At 38.6% G+C, this 19387-nt stretch overlaps 1 protein-coding gene and 1 non-coding gene across 3 annotated transcripts in view; one reads left to right on the forward strand and one right to left on the reverse strand.

Moving 5' to 3' along the window:
* The window catches only part of NCKAP5 (NCK associated protein 5), a 750489-nt gene that overhangs the window by 146213 nt on the left and 584889 nt on the right, over positions 1-19387 (forward strand). The window lies entirely within an intron of this gene.
* LOC129071869 (U6 spliceosomal RNA) lies at positions 5539-5646 on the reverse strand. Its single transcript, XR_008529295.1, has one exon. It is a non-coding gene; the product is annotated as a U6 spliceosomal RNA (small nuclear RNA).

The raw sequence follows: 19387 nt of genomic DNA on the forward strand, positions 1-19387 counted from the left end.
TTTTCTGTGGCCTTTTCTAGGAGTAGTAGGTTCCCTCGAGTTTGGCTGCTCTTTAGCCTTCTAATGGATAACGACTGAATTGTCTCTTCAGTTCTCATTCTATGAGCTACTCAATGTTTATTTTATTGTGTGAGTGTATTAGTTTTGCCACACATTACTTGTGGCAGGGATATGTCATTTATTCATTAAGTTCTATCTCTGTTCTTTTATTACTAGCTTTTAACAAGAACATTATGATCAAAAGTACAAAGAAGGCACTGGGCCACATGCCAGTATTTGTTCAGAAGTTGTATATAAATACATTTAGGATATACCTAATATTCATTTTTATATCACTGAAATGACATAAAAAGTCTAAAAGTATTTTTTGAGATCTTGTGGATCCATAAAAAATATGAATTTGTATACTGAGAAAATCCTTGAATCTATTCTTACAGCTCTGCTTAAGGAATATTGACGGAAACATCCTAACTCTTGACTTTTTCTAAATATCCAGCTCTTTAGTCCCCAAATTATACTCCTGTATTACACTTATTATGTGTGAGATGGTTATGAATCCTCCCTCTGAGCTGGTATTTTTTCCTTTAATGAGAAGGCTGTCAGCCACTTACTGGTTCCAGTTCCTCGCAACTCTCTTTTGATTTGCCATGATCTTCCACTCACCAGCCTTTTGAAACTTGTTTTATTTTTCATTCATGTCCATATATAAGCTTTTTCCTTTTTTCCTCCATGAACAATCTTTTGTTATTTCTGTAATCATCTCTCCCTTTTAACAGTTGGGGCATGGAGAACAATTCCCCAAGATTCACTGCCTGCTGTGGTGCTTGTCAGACACTTACTGGCATGTCTGGTATGGACAATTCTCAGACCCTGGGAAGAAGGCACTTCCTTGCATTACCATCAGAACAATGAAAAGAATGCCCTGCTGTTCAGGCTTACCTGGTACTTGATTGAATTGGAGCCCTTTGTCAGTCTACCTAAAATTCCTGTGAGTGCCCTGACAGGCAAACTTCCTCTTTGCTATGCCTGTTTATTAAGGCTTCCTTTTTATACTTCCTTTATTTAGCCTGGGAGTAGACATTTTCATTATGTCTCTTCTCTTTCTCCATCTCCTTCTTTTCTGTTCTTTTTCCTCTTACCCTCAATCTTTTATGGGTTACTCACCACCCTGATTAATACAAAAATACCAATGCTACTTTTCAAAGAAACGCACAAACCAGCTGTGATCTCCCTGTTCTAAAGAAACTCCCTTGGTCCCTCCAGCTCTATTCACCTTCCCTCTCTTCTCTATCCTTTTGTCTCTGTTCCAAGTGGATATTTCTCTGGGCACCCATGGTGTCAAATCGTCCTGGGTTAAAACCTTGCTCTCTTTCCAGGATTAGTTGTTTGGGAAACTGTTAACTTGGTTGTGTTTTGGCCAAAGTGTTGCTTACAGATTGTTTCCACAATTGGTCGGCTTTAAATTGGAAATTTCACTCCTCTCACTTCTGTATTTAACCCCTGGTTGTCACTCTCCTGGTGGCCAACAGCTAAATTCATCAACATTCTCTTCCACTTAGAAATGTTTCTCTCTCAAAATCAATCACAATCCTAAAGTCACCTTTGCTAATTGGGGGACCAAAAGAGAGATCCATGTGAGTTGTCTAATGATAATAAATGCCATATATCAGGAATTTCCCCATCTTAACCTGAGAGTGAAGAGGTCAGGCAAAAAAGATAAAATTATGACTATGTTGTGTGGTGTGAAGTTTGCCTTCTGTTGTTTAGCTCACAGTCGTTAGTCTGAATTGCCTTTGACTAAAGTCTAATAATCAATTTTACCTATAGGTCTCACTTCCAAATAGTTTTTGCTAAGTAGAAGGGCAAATAAGTGATTTTTAATTAGGTTATTCTATTGCCCTTAATTCTGCACAGCTGTTTAATACATTCTCCAAAATTACATTTTCTAAGTAATGAGATAATCCAAATATATATAGAATTCCTTTGGGGTCATTTTCTAAAAGGTGCGAGCAAGAGTTCAGCTGGTATTCAAAAAGCACTGTATCAGAAGTTCTTTCTAAATCATGAGAAGTTGACCTGACTGCACTGAAATGCTTCATCTTCTTGGTGAATTTAATGCTTTTTGAGTCATGCTATTCATAAAATAACTTTTGCTTGTAGATATTCAGCTCTATGTACTTGGTTATAATCCCAGAGAAAATAAGGGGTAAAATAGATTCCTGAGTCATTAATATGAAGAATTATCTTAAACACAATAGATTCTCCTCATGTCAAATCACACAGAATCTCCATAGCAACTTCACATAATTATGCATAAGATTTCAGTGTAGTAACAAAACTAATCCCAGAAGAAATTGCAAAGAATAGTGATATAGGGTGAGACAGATATGTGGGTAGGAGGCACACAGGAAAATTGAAGGGGGACATGTCTAAGATGTGAAAAATTCACAAAGGACAAAAAAGATTGCCTGCTTTGTGCTTTGGAGAGTACTATTTAAGTCATGGTATTGTCTGGAAATTGGAGACTGAGGGCTTTAATATCCGCTGATAATACCACCCGCTAGAACCACTATTGATAAAGGAATGCCAGCATTTCTATTATATTTCTTCTGAGTTTATAATAATTATAAGAAAGTTTCTCCAGGCAATATGTTGGCATACTAGCTTGAAATAGAGAAATGATTTTATAATTATTTTTGAATTCATAAAACTGGCTCAAGCTATTAAATTTAAAAAGAAAATAAAAAGCCATAGAAGCACTCAAGATATGAAAATAACATCAAGTTCAGTTACCATGAAAAATAACTGAGATGCCCCAACACAAACATTTCTTGCAGTTTAAAACAGATTATTTTTCGCAAATGTTAACATATAAAGCTAACTCATGCTTGGGTATTTTTTCCAGCTGAGTTCCCAACATAAAGTTATGTACTTACAGTAAAATAACTATATTTGGATATTTGGAGTCTACAGTAGGATATAGACATGTGACTGGTTAATTTCAATGTAACATAGTAAATACTGTGATATGCTCATGTTTATGTTGAACTATATAGCAGATGGTGAGTAACCAAACATTTCCTAGAGGAGACTTGATGTGTACTAAAGGGAGGAAGTGTCAACAAGGTTCAGAAAGCTGAAGACAGCATTCCAGACAAAGGGAATGAAATAAGCAAAGGTACAAGAGGTGTGAACTAATGCACTGTGTATAGCGAGATAATCACTATCTCTTTACTTATTTACTTACTTATTTATTTTTATTTAATTTATTTATTTTTTCAAATACATTCGCCTCTGCCTTCCCCCCACCGCTTTCCCCTGGCCCCCTCTCCCCTCTCCCTCCCTCAATCTTCCCCCACTTTGGTTTTGTCCATGAGTCCCTGCTATATGTTCCTTGACTTGCCCCTTCCCTTCCTTTCCCCCCGCCCACCCCTCCCTCCTTCCTTCTTGTTTCTGTTGGTTTCTTTTTTCTTTCAGTGTTGCTGGTCTTATTTTCCTTGCATCTTTGTTTTGTTGGTTAGGTACTGCTTATCGGTGAGATCATGTGGTATTTGTCTTTCACCCCCTGGCTTATTTTGCTTAGCATAATGCTTTCTAGTTCCATCCATGCTGTCCCAAAGTGTAGTAGTTCTTTCTTTCTTTCTGCTGCGTAGTATTCCATTGTGTAAATGTACCATAGTTTTTTGATCCAGTCATCTACTGATGGGCATTTAGGTTGATTCCAACACTTGGCTATTGTAAATTGTGCTGCTGTGAATGTTGGGGTGCATAGGTTCTTTTGAATTGGCATTTTGGAGTTTTTAGGGTATACTCCCATCAGGGGAATGCCTTTTGAGGCAGTTCCATTTTCAGCTTTTTGAGGAAATTCCACACTGCTTTCCACAATGGCTGCACCAGTCTGCATTCCCACCAACAGTGGACTAGGGTTCCCTTTTCTCCACAGCCTCGCCAGGACCCGTTGTTTGTTAATCTGTTTATGATGGCCATTCTGACTGGTGTGATGTGGTATCTTATAGTGGTTTTGATCTGCATTTCTCTGATGACTAGTGATGCCGAGCATCCTTTCAAATGTCTCTGGGCCGTCTGTATCTATTCCTTGGAAAAGCGTCTGCCCAGGTCCTTTGCCCATTTTTTAATTGGATCATTTATCTTATTGGAGTGGAGCCATGTAAGTTCTTTACATATTTTGGAGGTCAAACCTCTATCTGATGTATCATTAGCAAATATATTTTCCCATATGGTTGGCTCGCTTTTCATTTTGCTGTTTTTCTTTGGCCATGCATAATCTTCTTATTTTGATGAGGTCCCACTTGTTTATTCTTTCCTTTATGTCCCTTGCTTTAGGAGACATATCAGTGAAAAAAATGCTGTGTGGGATATCTGAGCATTTCCTGCCAATATTCTCCTCTAGGACTTTTATGGTATTGTGACTTATATTTAAGTCTTTTATCCATCTTGAGTTTGTTTTTGTGTATGGTGTCAGCTGATGATCAAATTTCCATTTTTTGCATGTAGCCGTCCAGCTCTCCCAACACCATTTGTTGAAGAGACTATTATTGCTCCATTTTATGATTCTGCCCCCTTTGTCAAATATTAGTTGCCCTTATAGACCTGGACTTACTTCTGGGCTTTCTATTCTGTTCCACTGGTCTATGGGTCTGTTCTTGTATCAGTACCAGATAGTTTTGAGTATAGTGGCTTTGTAATATAGTTTGATGTCCAGTATTATGATCCCTCCTACTTTGTTTTTCTTTCTCAAAATTGCTGTGGCTATTCAGGGTCATTTATGGTCCCATATAAATTTTTGAAATGTCTGTTCTATTTCTGTGAAATACGTCATTGGTATTTTAATAGGGATTGCGTTGAATCTATAAATTGCTTTGGATAGTACGGACATTTTGATGATATTAATTCTTCCAATCCATGAACATGGTATATGTTTTTACTTATTTGTGTCTTCCTTAATTTCTTTCTTCAATGTTGTATAGTTTTCTGCGTACAGGTCTTTTACCTCCTTGGTTAAATTTATTCCTAGGTACTTTATTTTTCTTGTTGCTATATCGAATGGTATTTTTTTTTCTGATTTCTTCCTCTTCTATTTCATTGTTGGTGTACAAAAATGCCTTTGATTTCTGAATATTGACTTTGTATCCCGCTCTTTTGCCAAATTCACTTGTTAGGTTGAGTAGTTTTTTGGTGGAGTCTACAGGGTTTTCTATGTATACTATCATGTCATCTGCAAACAATGATAGTTTTACTTCCTCCTTTCCTATTTGGATGCCTTCTATTTCTTTTTCTTGTCTGACCATTGTGGCTAGGACTTCCAATACTATATTGAAGAGAAGTGGTGAAAACGGACATCCTTGTCGTGTTCTCGATCTTAGTGGGACAGCTTTCAGTTTTTGCCCGTTGAGTATGATGTTGGCTGTAGGTTTTTCATATATGGCCTTTATTACATTGAGGAATGCCCCATTTATTCCCGTTTTGCTGAGTGTTTTTATCATAAATGGGTGCTGTACCTTATCGAATGCTTTTTCTACAAATATGGAATGCTTCACGAATTTGCGTGTCATCCTTGCACAGGGGCCATGCTAATCTTCTCTGTATTGCTCCAATTTTTGGTATATGTGCTGCCGAAGTGAGCATTCACTATCTCTTTAGTGTAACTTAGAGCCTAAGGCAAAGAGAGGAGGGAAATGGGGTTGAATCTGTGGAAAGGAGACAGTTCAGGTCAGACTTGTTTTGCCAAGCAAGTGAACAAGATAAGTTACTCATAGAGTAATGGAAACTACTGAAGTACTGAAGTGTTTAAAGCAAGATAGCAACATAACCAGGTTTGCATTTTAGATTGATACCCTTACTTCATTTTGGAGAGTGGAATTAGCAGGGAAAGATTAAAATCACGGAGACTGCTGAAGAGATCATTTTGAAGCACAAACCTTTCCAGTGACCCATCATCCCCTTTGTCACAAATACCAATTACAATCCCCATGCAAGCCCACCTGTACCGTCTCTAACCATGAGAATTTTTATGTAACTTCATTATTTTGAGGGTGACCTTAGCTATGTCCTCTTAACATTAAGAGGTTAATTAAATTTGTTTAATTGTATATTATGGAGACTAGTCTTACTTTAAGGACAGATTTAGCCCACTTCTTTGCTTTCAGGAAGAACTTATAAGGGATTATGGGCACATAAAAATTTGCTCTATTTTAAAGGCTACAAGAGGATATGTATTTTCATTCTAGTCTTTCTGTGTGTGTATATGTATGTGTATCACCCAACTGATAGGGATAATGTTGGGTGACTAGAGTTTTGAAAGAATAGACAAGAAATAGGACAATACTCAGGATTGGAAAAGCATGCATTTATTAAGTTTGACCCATTCATCCAACCAACATTGTGGAAGGTATACTAAGTGGCATGGGCTGTTCTAAGTAAGAATGAAGCAGTGATTGCAAAACAGACATGGGACTTGACATTGTGGAAATTATAATCTAGCCGGATGGCCAACCTTAATCAAATAAAATATCTGCCTTTAAACAGTTAGTGCACATTTATCTCAGTGCCTTTTATCCAAGTCTTGCTTTTCAAGTAGATCAAGAATCTCAGTTCCTTGGCTTTTTTCAGCTGCCCACCAGTTGTCTTTGTATTGTATGAGAAGGCATGTTGACAATGAACATAGCTCCCTGATTCTTTGGAAAACAGCTTAATGGCACCCCCTCCTTGCTGTTATAATGCTCCTATTATCTTGGTATTTTAATTTAAAAAAGTATAATAGACTGCAATGTCAATCATAAAAATTTGGGTATTTCTCAATAAATATCAGTATTTAGTTTTGACTCCTGGATGGACAGCTTTCTATTTTGGGGGTTGTAGGGCTTCCTCCAAATTTCAGCTTAAGTAACTAAATTCGCAAATGTGCAATAATGTCATGATTAGGTGGTATAGCCCTAAGATATCATCACTTACATCCTGTCCTTTAGTTCTTGTTCAGCTGTGTGATCCTTTAACTCTAGGGAGTTAGATTCATTGGCCAGAAAATCGGAGTTCAGTCTTCAGCATTCATGCCCTTGAACTCTGGCAGCTCCAGGCAAGGACAGTGAAGCTGCAGGGCAAGTGGTGGAAATGGTGATTAAAATGCTTTACTTTGCTCCTTCCTTAAATAGTCTGTATTTATCTTGCATTGTTAACTCTGCTCTGATAGGAACAAAATACACACTTTTTTTTTCATAGTTGTTCCACAGCCCCAAGAGAGGTGGTTAATAAAAATAAAAGGCAAAAGAATGAAATGGAATTTTAGACATAAGAACATCACTCCTTCAAATGTGAAAAGCAGAATCATGACTTTTTCTAAAAAACTTTTACTCAAAGATCAAACTCAAAGAAGATAGTTGTGGGGGAAGAAAAGGAAGAAAAGGCAAACATGTGACTTGAAGTGATTATATCCTATGCACAATGTTTGTGGAAGCCCCCCCTCTTTGCTGGGTCTAAGGTTTCTTTTGCAGTTCAGTATCTGGGATGAAGTAACTTTTCCCAAGAATGTGGGTATAGAGAAAAAGGATTGAAGATGAGTTAAGATCAGAAGAAAAAGAAAAGGTTTGATAAGTAATCACAATAGAATAAAATCTTTTAACTCAAAATAAAACTCAGAGTACACATCCCAAATCTGTGCTAGCTTTGAAGAAAGAAAATATTTGCAGCTATATGTGAACATCTTAAAAACAAAAATTCAAGGCAAGATATACCTCTTGCTTTGTGTGATATTAACACTTCATATTTTGAGAAGTTCTGTCTGTTAGTATAAATCATAATAAGATTATTTGTCAGTTGATATATGCAGAACTTTTTATTCAAATCTCAGTACATTTTATTTGCATATAAAATGGCACATTTATACTCAACAATAACTAGCCCTGAAGGAGTGATATTTAATAGGAGAATACAATTATCCCAGTCAAGCCATAAACATTTTCTTTAGGGCAGTGGCCACAGTTTAAGATGGCCTTATAATCATTCATGTAAAGTACCAACCTATTACCAAACTGAGCTAGAAAAGAATTTAAGCTGCAAAAATATTGTGATTTCATGTAAATAAGATATGTTTTCACTTATCCACCATTTTAGGAGTTATAAACATAAAGGTCAATGAACTATGAAACTTTTATTCTTGATTCCATATGAAGGTTCTAAACAATTATTTTAAGTACAAATGCTTAATTTGTAAAAAAAAAAAAAAGGTAAATATTTTATTCTACACCATGTTAACCACCCAGAATTATTTTTCAGCTAAGGTGATGACATTATACAGAAATGAGTTAGAATAAATCTAGTTAATAATTTGGGACATTTAAAGCAGCCTCTTCAGGATGTCTTGTTGTATGCCCTACATACATTGATTGACACTCTTTGTCCAAGCATTATTTTCTAGGATTTTTGGGACTTGTTTCCCAGATAGTTATAATATCAATATTTTAAAAATCATATATGATCTTGCCCACAAACTAGAAAACAGTTCAAATTAACTTATTTTATCTATCCTAATTTTGGAAGAGGTATTCTGTTAGAAATTTGAAGGCTTGGGCTGTCAAATTGCTTCTATCATTAATAAGCTGGGTGACAATTCATTTATCTTCTATTGAACTTTCTTATCACTTGGTTGATGGATCAGGCCAACTACTAAGAGTGGATCAGCCAGCACTGCTGGAGACTGTGTTCTATAACCCAACCCGGTATGCCATGGTAAGAACAAGCAAGTGTGCAGGCAAGGATCAAAAAGAGAACTGAGGTCTCCCTCCGAGGTGGAGAAGGTGGCTGAACAAGTAATGAAGGAGCCTGAAGTGAGTGGTATGTACTGAGCCCAAGAAAGAATTGACAGGTCAGAGAAATATGAGAACAGTCATAGCGAATGCCCTAATTTGCCCTGACTGGCCTACCTTTTAGACAGAACTGTGCTCCTAAGGCTAGGGAAGGGATTGATATGGGAAACCTAGACCAGAGGGTCTGTAAAGTGCTTTTTACCATTAAAAACTGTATAAATGTCTTCTTTCTTAGGATATTAGGTAATAATCCTGTTTGTTCCTTCCACAACTGCTTCATGTCTTTTTGGTGACAGTAATGCATAATTCAGGCTTCAGATTTGCAAGCTGATTTTATAAGGACTCAATACTAATGCTCTTGGATTTTTTAAAAATTGAAGTTCACTTCCCTTGAGTTATGAATAATTGCATTCTAACTGAGAATTCAATGTGCTCTGCTGAGTCCGTGTTTGTTTAAATACGACCCAAAATTTCTTTCAAGGCCTGTCCAGCCAGAGTCTTGGCCCAGTCTCTAGCTTCTAGCAAGACAAGCTTCTTTGTTTGGCAAAAGCTGTGCAGTCACAAGACAGGCAGCCGGCCTTAAATATTTCTTTTTTGGCTTTTATTTTGCCAACATCTGGACAATGGATCCTGAGCCAGTTTCTCAACATATGTTCTTCTGGAAATTTCGTTCAAATTGACAATGGGAAATTAATTTGGTTATTGCATAACCTACCTCATTTTGGCCCCAAACCAGTGAGATTTCTGGCCATAGTCTTCTGCAGTGGACATCTATCTCCCTGAGTTCAGGCAGTCCACATAAATCACTGGCCGGACCACCTGATCAGACCACTGTCTGAATGGGAACTCAAGTTCTCATCATATGCACACAGAGCACCTACCCGCAGCTTTCTGCACCTGGCAACTCACCCAAAGTGGGGAGGCTGGTGTTGCCACTACGAACGTACCACCCACGGCATGTGCTTAGGTATGCCTCGCTAACCCTCCTCCCTTCCCGGGCCTCTGCTCCGCACATTCTGGACACGGGTTTGGTGCTGTAGTCTGTGTCTCATAACTTATGCCAAATTGTGAATGGGTAGCTCTTGCCCTGTGAGCAATGGTGCCTCATTCACTCATTTATTCATTTATTTATCTACTCATTCATTTGTGTATTCTTTCAAGATAGGTTTATTAAGCACTTGATACATACTTGTCAGATACAGTGTTAGATGTTAGGGAGACAGCAGGGACCAAACAAACAAAAACTCCTACCCTTGAGGAGCTTCCAGTCTCATGGGGAAGAAAGAGTGTAAAGAAAATAAGCAAAATGTATAGAAGGTGATAAGCGCTGTGGGTAAACAGAAGCAGAGAGAGGGTACAGGTTGCTGAGGTTGCGGTCTTATGTAGGACGGCAGGGAGCACTCTCCTTTGAGGGAAGATGTGAGGGAGGAGATGAGCCAGAACGAATTCAGAGAGGAGGCAGGTTGCAGGCGCTGTCCCCACGGCAGAAGCCGTATTGTGCTGTACTCCATGGGTGCGGGAGGCCTTGGAGGAGTTTGACCAGAACAGTGACCTGAAATGACTTACATTTAAATGGCATCATTCTGGCTGCTCTAAATAAAGCACAGGGCAGAAGCAGGGAGACCCTTGCAGAGGCTGATGCAGTAATCCAGGTGGGTCAGGGTGGCGGTTGTGGACATGGTGGAGGCAGTAAGATTCTGAATGCATTTTGAAGAGAAAGCAGACAAGCTTTCCCAAAGGATGTGATGTGTGGTAGAGTGAAAGGAAAGAGTCAACCAGGTAACCCAGATGTGGCCTGGCTCACAGCAGGGATCATATTGCTTACTTGAGATGAGGAGACAGAGGCAGAGCAGGTGATGGGGAGGCAGTGCCGCGGGAAGAGCAGTAAGTGTTCACTGCATGTCTTTTATGAAACAAGGAAATCCCTCTTAGACCCAGGGAAAATGATACATTTGAAGTAACTCTAGCCAAATGCTAAGATACAATACCTGAATGTTAAACACTGTATATTTCTCATTGAACCCTCACAAGAATTATATCAGGTGGACAACTTTATTAATTATTATTATAAGTAATTATAAATTTAATTATGTTATTGTCCTATAACTATAATTATCATTATAGGGTAGATGACTTTACCATTATTTTTACTGTAATATATTAATTATATATTACTACTACTATTTACAGATGAAAATAAATTAAGGGTCAAAGAAGTTAAATTGCTGGTATAAAGTTCCACAGTGTAGGGGTACCAAGTTTTAAACTCGGGTCTGTCTCACTCCAAAGCTGAGTTTTTAAATGACAAATTGAGCCACATGGGTGGGTAGCAACCTACAAAGGTTATACAGTAATTTTTGCCTTTGCATTTTCCTGAAGCCATTAACCACTTCGCTTTTGTTGCTTTTGAACCTGTCAGCTGAGCTGTTATCCATTCAGTTCACAGCTATGAAGTAATTGTCTCCTGTGTAGCAAGTTCCATGCTGCTCTGTCGATATGATGCGGTACACAGAGAAATATGGCCCAACCTTCTTACAGCTCATTTTTTATTTATAGAAACAAATATAAAGTTACAACTGTGATAAGCAGTTCAAAGGAGAGGTCCAGGGTGTAGTGAGGCCATTTAATACAGGAATGTGACCTAGTCTGGGGAAGGAGTGATGATTTAGCTGAGCTAAGACAAGCAGGAGCTAACTAGGCGAAGGGGGATGAGGAGGGGGTATAGTCCAGACAGCAAAAATGTGGGCCTGCATTTCTCACGATCAAGAGCATACAAATTGCAGTACTAGGTGCAAGTTAGGGGTGGCCTCAGTGGCTGTGGGGGATGTTTGGGGTTATAGGAAGTAATGATATTGACATAGGATTCCTGCATTATTGTCCTTCTTAGCTTCAAGAATTACTCCCATTCAAAACATGATATGCAGATGGTGTATTTTATCACACTAGATAGCTGGGTAAAATAAATGGAAAGAGATTTTTAGTGTTGGAATGATTTCTAAACAATATTATCCAGATAAAAATTTATATAATAGCCCCCTGGTTACTAAATGGTAATATTTTAAAAGTCTTCTGTTTGAAACTTGGAATGGATTTTTCTTTCAGCTTTACTGAGGTATAATTGGCAAATTAAAATTACATATATTTGGTTTTTGTGTGTGTATGAGTAGCTTAGGACCTACCCTCTTAGCACATTTTAAGGAAATTCTGTGATTTGCGACAAAATGGATGAATCTGGAGGACATTCTGCTATGTGGAATAAACCATACACGGACGGACAAATACGGCATGATCTCCCTTACACACAGAATCTAAAACAGTCAAATCTCACACCCTGAGCAAACTTCCCCAGGATTTCCCAATATCCCAGCCGCCTTCCATTACTTCACTTCCTTTATACCCAGCAGTGACCTTTTGCTCTACTCCCATGTAACACCCTGAACCACCTTCAAAATCACGGTGCAATCATCCTACTCCAGACCACAACCTTCTCTCTTTCCAGATGACTTTGGCAAGTAGCCTCAATTTTGTCGAAGCCTGGGGTGCTTTGGTTCATCACTGCCTTTCCTGCCCCTTGTCCAATTTAACTCCTTTAAAACTAAATCCATATCACCTAGCACATTGCATCAGAATTTCTTGGGGTGGGCCCCGATGTTAGTATTTTTCTCCCTGGTGATTATGATTGTAGCCAGGGTTGGGAACCATTGCTTCATCTTCTGAACATCAGAACACCCAGCTCTTTAGTTAAGCTGATAGGGAAGAAATGTCTTTTAGATTGTAATGAATATGGATTGGAAAAGGATCTTTCTGGAAATGGAGTATGTCGCCTCACTAGCTGTAACTTAAGGAACACAGAGAGCTTCACAGAGGGTATGTTTGCTTATAAGAGGTTGCTTCCTTCCCAGGGGCTTCTTAAAGGCTGAGTCTCCATCATTATTCTCTGAGTCGGTGGTTCTTAAACAATGCCCCAGTGGCATAATCACTAAGATCATCAATTTGTATCTTCATTCTCAACATCTCTCCTGAGCTGCAGACTTTGTATTTTCTGCTTCCTCCATGACCTCTCCACTTGGGTGTCTAAAATGACTAAAACTGAACTCCTGGGCACCCATTCTTGCCTCAGTGTTCTCCGTCTCAGCTAATAGCTAAGTACCATTACCACGTAGTAGCTAAGCCCATTTTTCACATACTAGCTAAAGCGAACTAACAGGAGTTCTGGAGATTGCCCCTGATCCCTCGCTTGCCCTGGTTTATGCAATACATAAATGACTTCCGGTAGGTCTACCTGTCAATGATATTCCAAACTGAGCATTTTTCCTCACCTCCACCTCTACGACTCCACTCCAAGTTACTTTTACCTCTTACGTAGATTACTACACCACTCTAATTGGTCATCCTGTCTTCTCCTTTGCACAGCGTCCTTGCTGCAGTGCAGTGTTTCCTCTGCACAGCAGCCAGATTGATTCTTTAAAAATATAAATCAGGCCATATCACTGCCCAGTTCACAACTCTGCCTTGACTCCCCCATCTCCCACGTGTATTGATAGTGTAAATTCCTCACAGTGCCAGCAAGGCCGTACGTGACTTAGCCCTTGCCTGCCTCTCCTCGCACAGGGGCTTTCCTGTTCCTCGGACATACAGGGTATTCCTTGCATTGGAGCCTCTGTGCTCACTGTTTCTCCCTGCTACCTCCAACTCTTACTTCATGATTTTATGGCTTCTTTTCTCTTCATTCAAGCCTCTGCTCAAATGTCAAAGGCTTACTCAGATCATCTGCCTAAAAGATCCACCATTCCCTGCAGCGTCTGGCCCCTTAATGCACTTTGCTTCTTTATTTCACGTACAGGCATGAGTTGGGCTTGGCTTGTACTGATCTACTGAGCCAGTTGTACACATCACATCATCACACTGATTGTGACATCACATTGGTAGTTTGAATCATCCAGGGTGGGAGTGTTCACACTCTGGCAAAATCTACAAATTAACCACCCCCTCCCCCAAATTTGTTAAACATTGGCACTGCTGCTCCTGATGGCAGGAATTCAGTTTATATACTTGTATATTTTTGGTCTGACTCGCTCAGTAGAATTTAAGCTTCATGAGCACAGGGACTTTGTATGACTTTTGCATATGATCATATCCTGTTTGTGGCAGTACCCCAACATTGTTGGCATTCGGGCACTGTTTCCTGGATGAATGGATGGATAAGCGAAAGTCAGATCTTGGTGGCGTCATCCCAATTTTTAGAAGTAACATTTTTCAAAAGGTGGAATTTATTATATTTCCCCCCTTATATTTTTCATACACTACTGGCTTCTACAATTTTCCTCTGCTCTGAGCATAGGTAGCACAGAGTTTTTTTTCCCCCTCTTTTTCTCTCCTTCTTTCTTTCCTTTTTTCTTCTTTATCCATGTGGTTTCTTTTGAAGGTTTATCATATTTATCATTTTCCGTTAACAAAATGTTTCTTTTGTTCATGTATCTATTTAAATTAAACATATTAATATTTTTAATATTCTACAGAGTAGCCATAAAGTCTAGGGATCCAGGCAAATATACATAGTGAATAGTATATTGATACATTACACTGCATGATGTGTTTGATGACACAATATAAGTTTAATGTGTTGTCCCTTGTGAGTAGTACCTAGCTCAAAGTAACGAGTGCAGTCATTAACACAGCATGTCCATCAATCCCCACATCTGCATCCGTGATGCATTGCATTGGAGGATTTGTGTCTCTGATTTTCACTGAATAAAAATGTTCACCTTTATTCTTCCTGAGAAGATGGAAACATGGGAGTTTAGATCTGGTGACCCAGGAGTCCACTTTGCAGGGTCACTGCCTGCCATCTAGTTTTGGAGATCATCTTCTCACCTGTCTTTCACAGCTCTTACATGAGATGCTGTGCCATCCTGTGGGAAGCAGCCCAGTGACCTTCCCCTCGCCTGTCCGGTGTGGGCACTAATTAATCAGAACATGGTGAAATCTGTCTAAAAGTCCCCTGGGTTTATAGATTTTGAGGCCACCTGAACAAAGCACACAGTGACCTCTGAGTGCTTTTGTCTTAGAGCACATTAGAGAAACCTTTTCCTAAAAGAGCCCACTTAGAGATGCAGGAGCTAAATAATTCCACCCGGTGCATCTCAGTGCAGCCTGGGATGGAATGGGGGAGGCATTGCTGAGTGAGAGTCACAAAGCTGCTAGGGACTTTTCAAGGACAAAATACCTTTGAAAACAGCATAGCAGCATAAGGCCAGATGAGAGTGGTCATACAAACTGTCCAGAGCTCTTTGGGTCTCACGCCACAGCTGATTCTTGATGGGACGAGGATAATCTATATGGAAAACAGGACTTGAGAGGCAGATTTGGCTCTTGTCTCCTTCCGATTGGCCAGAAGCACATTCTACTCCATATGTGTCCCAAAGGGCAGCGTTTATCACAGTGTGGTCCATGCATCATCTGCATAAGCTCCTCTGTGATACAAGCTATAATGGAGGTGCCTGGGTCCCAACCTAATCCTATTCCATTGAATTCTCAGTAAATATGAGTTTTCTTTACTTCTCTATTCCCTTTCCTTGAAGCCCTAAAGAATGTTTAGGCTCATCTTTTATTGTTCCATTCATCTGTCTTTGCCTCCAATGATTAGGTTGAATCTAATGAAATTGCCAAGATCTGGCCATGTTTAAGTGGCAAAAATGATAAATTAATGGTCCTAAATAATGCTACATTCCAGGCCTGTCTCAGGTGCTGGAAATGCAAAGGCAAAAACAACAACGCAAACAGTCCTTGACCTCAAGACGTTCAGAGTGTGAGTGGAGACACACCCAGGTAAAGAGAGAGAGAGCTGCATGATTATGTGTGGTCAGTGCTATGTTACCTAATAGTTCTTAAGTTTTAAAGGACATTTGAACACTGGCATTGTGAAATATAGATAAGTTTAAAATTATTTAGATAAATTCTCAGATGACAGATTGATTACAGGTTATTAGGAAAGTTAGCATGGTACTCATTAAGCTTGATTTAAAGAAGAAATATATGGTAGAGCGATGATTTTCAAGGGTGAATATCTAAGGATGAGGAGCATAAGAATATCCACATCACCTGAGGGTCTCTGGTTAATTACATATTTCTCTCCTCACAACAGCATCTGCTATATTACTCCAAGAAAGAGGTCGCATCTCCCCACTCCCCTTAGAAGCACTGCCTGAAGGAGTAATCGTTAGTAGGGGGAGTAAGTCATAACCTTCAGGGGTAAGGATACAGGGGAAAAAAAAAAGAGAGAGAACTACTGCTCACTTCCAGAGTGATAAGTCAGATATAGGTGCTAGGTCTGACTAAGTTGGTCATAGCTCATGTTGTTATGTTTAGACATTTTTATAGCTATGTATAGATTCTAATAAATGGTTCTTTATGGGATAAATGAGTGTGGTTGTAGGATGTAACAAGGAGTAGATTTGATTCAATGGACTCAGTAATTTCATTCAGAAGTGGATATTGGTTAAGGAAACTGACAGTAACGACATGGGGTAGCATCTAAATAAAACAATTTTTCAATGCTCCTTGGGAAGTCTAGAAACAGTGATGCCCCTGAGGGTATGAGCTGTCTACTGAGATAGGGAAGAAAATAGGAGTGTGGTAGACATGAGAAATGGAATGCTTAGGGGCTAGAATGCCTTCTCTTTTTCCAAATATACTTTTAAGATCCAGATTAATATCATTCTTCTACAAAGAAATCCCTGTGTACTCTAGCAGTAGGAAGTATCACCATCTCTGAACTCTTACTGCCTTTTATTTTATGTCATTCAAGTTATGTTGATTAAGGCCCATTATTATGGTCATTCTTTACATCTTTCTTGGCTTCATCAACTAGATTGTAAAGAACTTTGAGGGCAGGTATTATATCTTACTTGTCTTTTCTTTCTCCAGATTTTGTTCAAAGATATCCAGAGCTATTTTTGTAAGTGAAAACAGTTGGAGTATATAAATTACATAGGATCCAAATTAATGCATAATGAAGTTACATTTTAATAAATATTTATGAATTGTAGAAAGCAGAGAGAAGAGAAAGAAAAGAGAAAGGCTGAGATTCCTCGTGTTGAAAATGCCATGAGCTTTTTTTTTGGGGGGGGGCGGTGGGGGGCAGAACTTTAGCCAGAGGAAAGGATTTTGAGGGGAAATGAGTTCCTTGAACATCCTTTAAGGTGAAGGAAATAAGAGTAGTTTTTTTTTTTTATTCTAGTGATAGCTAAAGTCTATTATCATCAATTTAAAGAAAAAGGCATTTACCTCAAAGCTATTGAAAAAAATGTTAGTCAATTTCAGAGGGTTGTGAATAACTTGCTTCATTGTAAAATGATGCAATGCTCCATGCTTGCCTTTGGCTTCATGAAAAGCCAGTCTTTGTGTATGTCAACTGGTATAATTAAAAAAAAAATAATTTGCTGACCAGATAGTATGTATTTTGGGAAGTTCGGGAAAGACAAAATGTGCAGCACATGGGGGTGGGCATCGGCTTTCTAGCTCCAGAAAGCTAAAATAACCAGATGGTTGTCAAAAGTGGGCACTGTATTTGCTTCTGAAACTAAATGTTTAAAACCAAAGACCATGCAAAGCCTTCTAGAACTATAGCCAATATATACTCACACTCTTTTAATTAATTTGTTTTCTATAAAATGTATGGTCTACTTACAGGATGGGACAGAAAAGGCAAATACCAGTGAAAGGCAGTTTAAAAAAAATGAGATTAGTATTTTAAATAACCAGCTACTCCCAAATTACTAATTACAAACTGAAGAATCACCTTGTCAAAGACGGCCTATCTTTTTTCACTCTCCTTCCAGATTTCTTCATTATTTTCCCCCATCGGTATCAAGCAGAAGGCTCTCTCTGTTTTAGTAGCAATAAATTACTGGCTGCCATGGAGCATATTAGGAAGATTGGTTAAAATATGGCTACTCCATCTCTGTTCCTAGCAGCCCCACCCACTTTTTCAATTAGCTCCTCTTCACATATATAAAGATGCTTAAATGTCAAAAGTGTAGAGTTCAGGCCTTCAAAAACCAAAGAAACCCACTGTTTATATGCTTTATTAAAAATAGCTCAGGGGCATGGATACATACAGCCCAGGGGACCTGTTTTATAGAACTTTTTTTTTTAGTGACTTAACCTTGTGTTCTTTTTAAAGATCAAAAGAGAAAAAGTTCCATAAACTTTTCATTATTTCTTTCTTCTGGCATATTCATTAAAAAAATTATGCAGCTTAAGGTTTCTCTCTGTTGCTAAAGAGGCTTGAGGGAAGAGAGAGAAAGAAGATGAGTTGTTAAATTTTCAAGAATTTATATTATATTGGTGACTTCGAATTTTTCCCTGCATGTAACCATAGCAGGATCATATATAGAAAGGGGAAGTGACCTTGTATTTTACAGAAGCAGATATGTCATAACACCTTCTCTTGGAAAGAAGGACTACTTGGCTAACGTAAAACAGAATTCTTGGGTTCTCATCTCCATGGTACCACTAACCACGTAACAGATCTTGTGCTTCTGCAAATCCGTTATACCTCAGCTTTCTTATGTATGAAATAGGACCTGATAATCATCGTATTACCGTTGCTGGAATGCCCTAAGAATGAAAAGAATTGATCAGTGACTGTGCAATAGGATTTAATCTCTTAGAATTAGAGCTGCACTGTAACACTGTCCGGGTTGCTCGTGTGTGAATCTAGGCTTTCTCAGGCTGTGGATGCTCATGTAGGTTTCTCTATGTTAATAAGTTGGAATGCAATGATAGTCCATGTGTGTACATTTTCTCCCCAGAAGAATCCTCTTCTCATCAGTAAGATCCAGCATGTTTTTATAGGACTCTCACATCTTTGAACATTTATTGGTATCCTTAAAGAAAAACATGTTGCTATCACTTTCTGCAGAACTTCACTGCCTCACACCATTAAATTCAATGCCTGTGATAACAAATTGCCATATTTTTCTTAACCAAATTATTACATTTAGAAATTTAATTTAAACAAATAAAAATGCAATAAAGCTGTGTAATTTAGTTTTTCCTTCTATCATGCTCTTTAAATATTCGGAGAATCTACTATTAGCTAATATTAAAATCCAGACTTCTTGAGAATCTGACTCAAGCCTATATACTTGAAGTAACAAAACATGTTTAAACATCTGAGTGTAGCACATATAAGAGTGTTTGTTTATAGTCTAAAGAATAAGTTAATAACTTTGAGGGTGAAATTGTTTAAAACACATGCATCCTCCACTATAGCATGAGATTCATCATAAGAATGGTTCATCCTATGCAAGGAGGTTGATGATTGCTACAATGACTATATTTGTTTGCTAGGGCTACCGTAACAAAGGATCACAGACTGAGTGACTCAAACAGTAGAAATGTGTGTGCTCCTGGTCCTGGAGGCTAGAAATCTGGGATGAAGTTATTGGCAGGTTTGGTTTCTTCTGAGGCATTCCTCCTAGGCTTTGAGATGGTGGCCTTTTTTCTGACTGTGTATTCATATGGTTGTATCTCTGTGTGTACACCGATTCCTCTCCCTGTCT

Source organism: Pteronotus mesoamericanus, unplaced genomic scaffold (assembly GCF_021234165.1).
Source record: "Pteronotus mesoamericanus isolate MK-2021 breed Mesoamerican mustached bat unplaced genomic scaffold, CSHL_Meso_final contig_27, whole genome shotgun sequence".
In the NCBI taxonomy this organism is placed as follows: domain Eukaryota; kingdom Metazoa; phylum Chordata; class Mammalia; order Chiroptera; family Mormoopidae; genus Pteronotus; species Pteronotus mesoamericanus.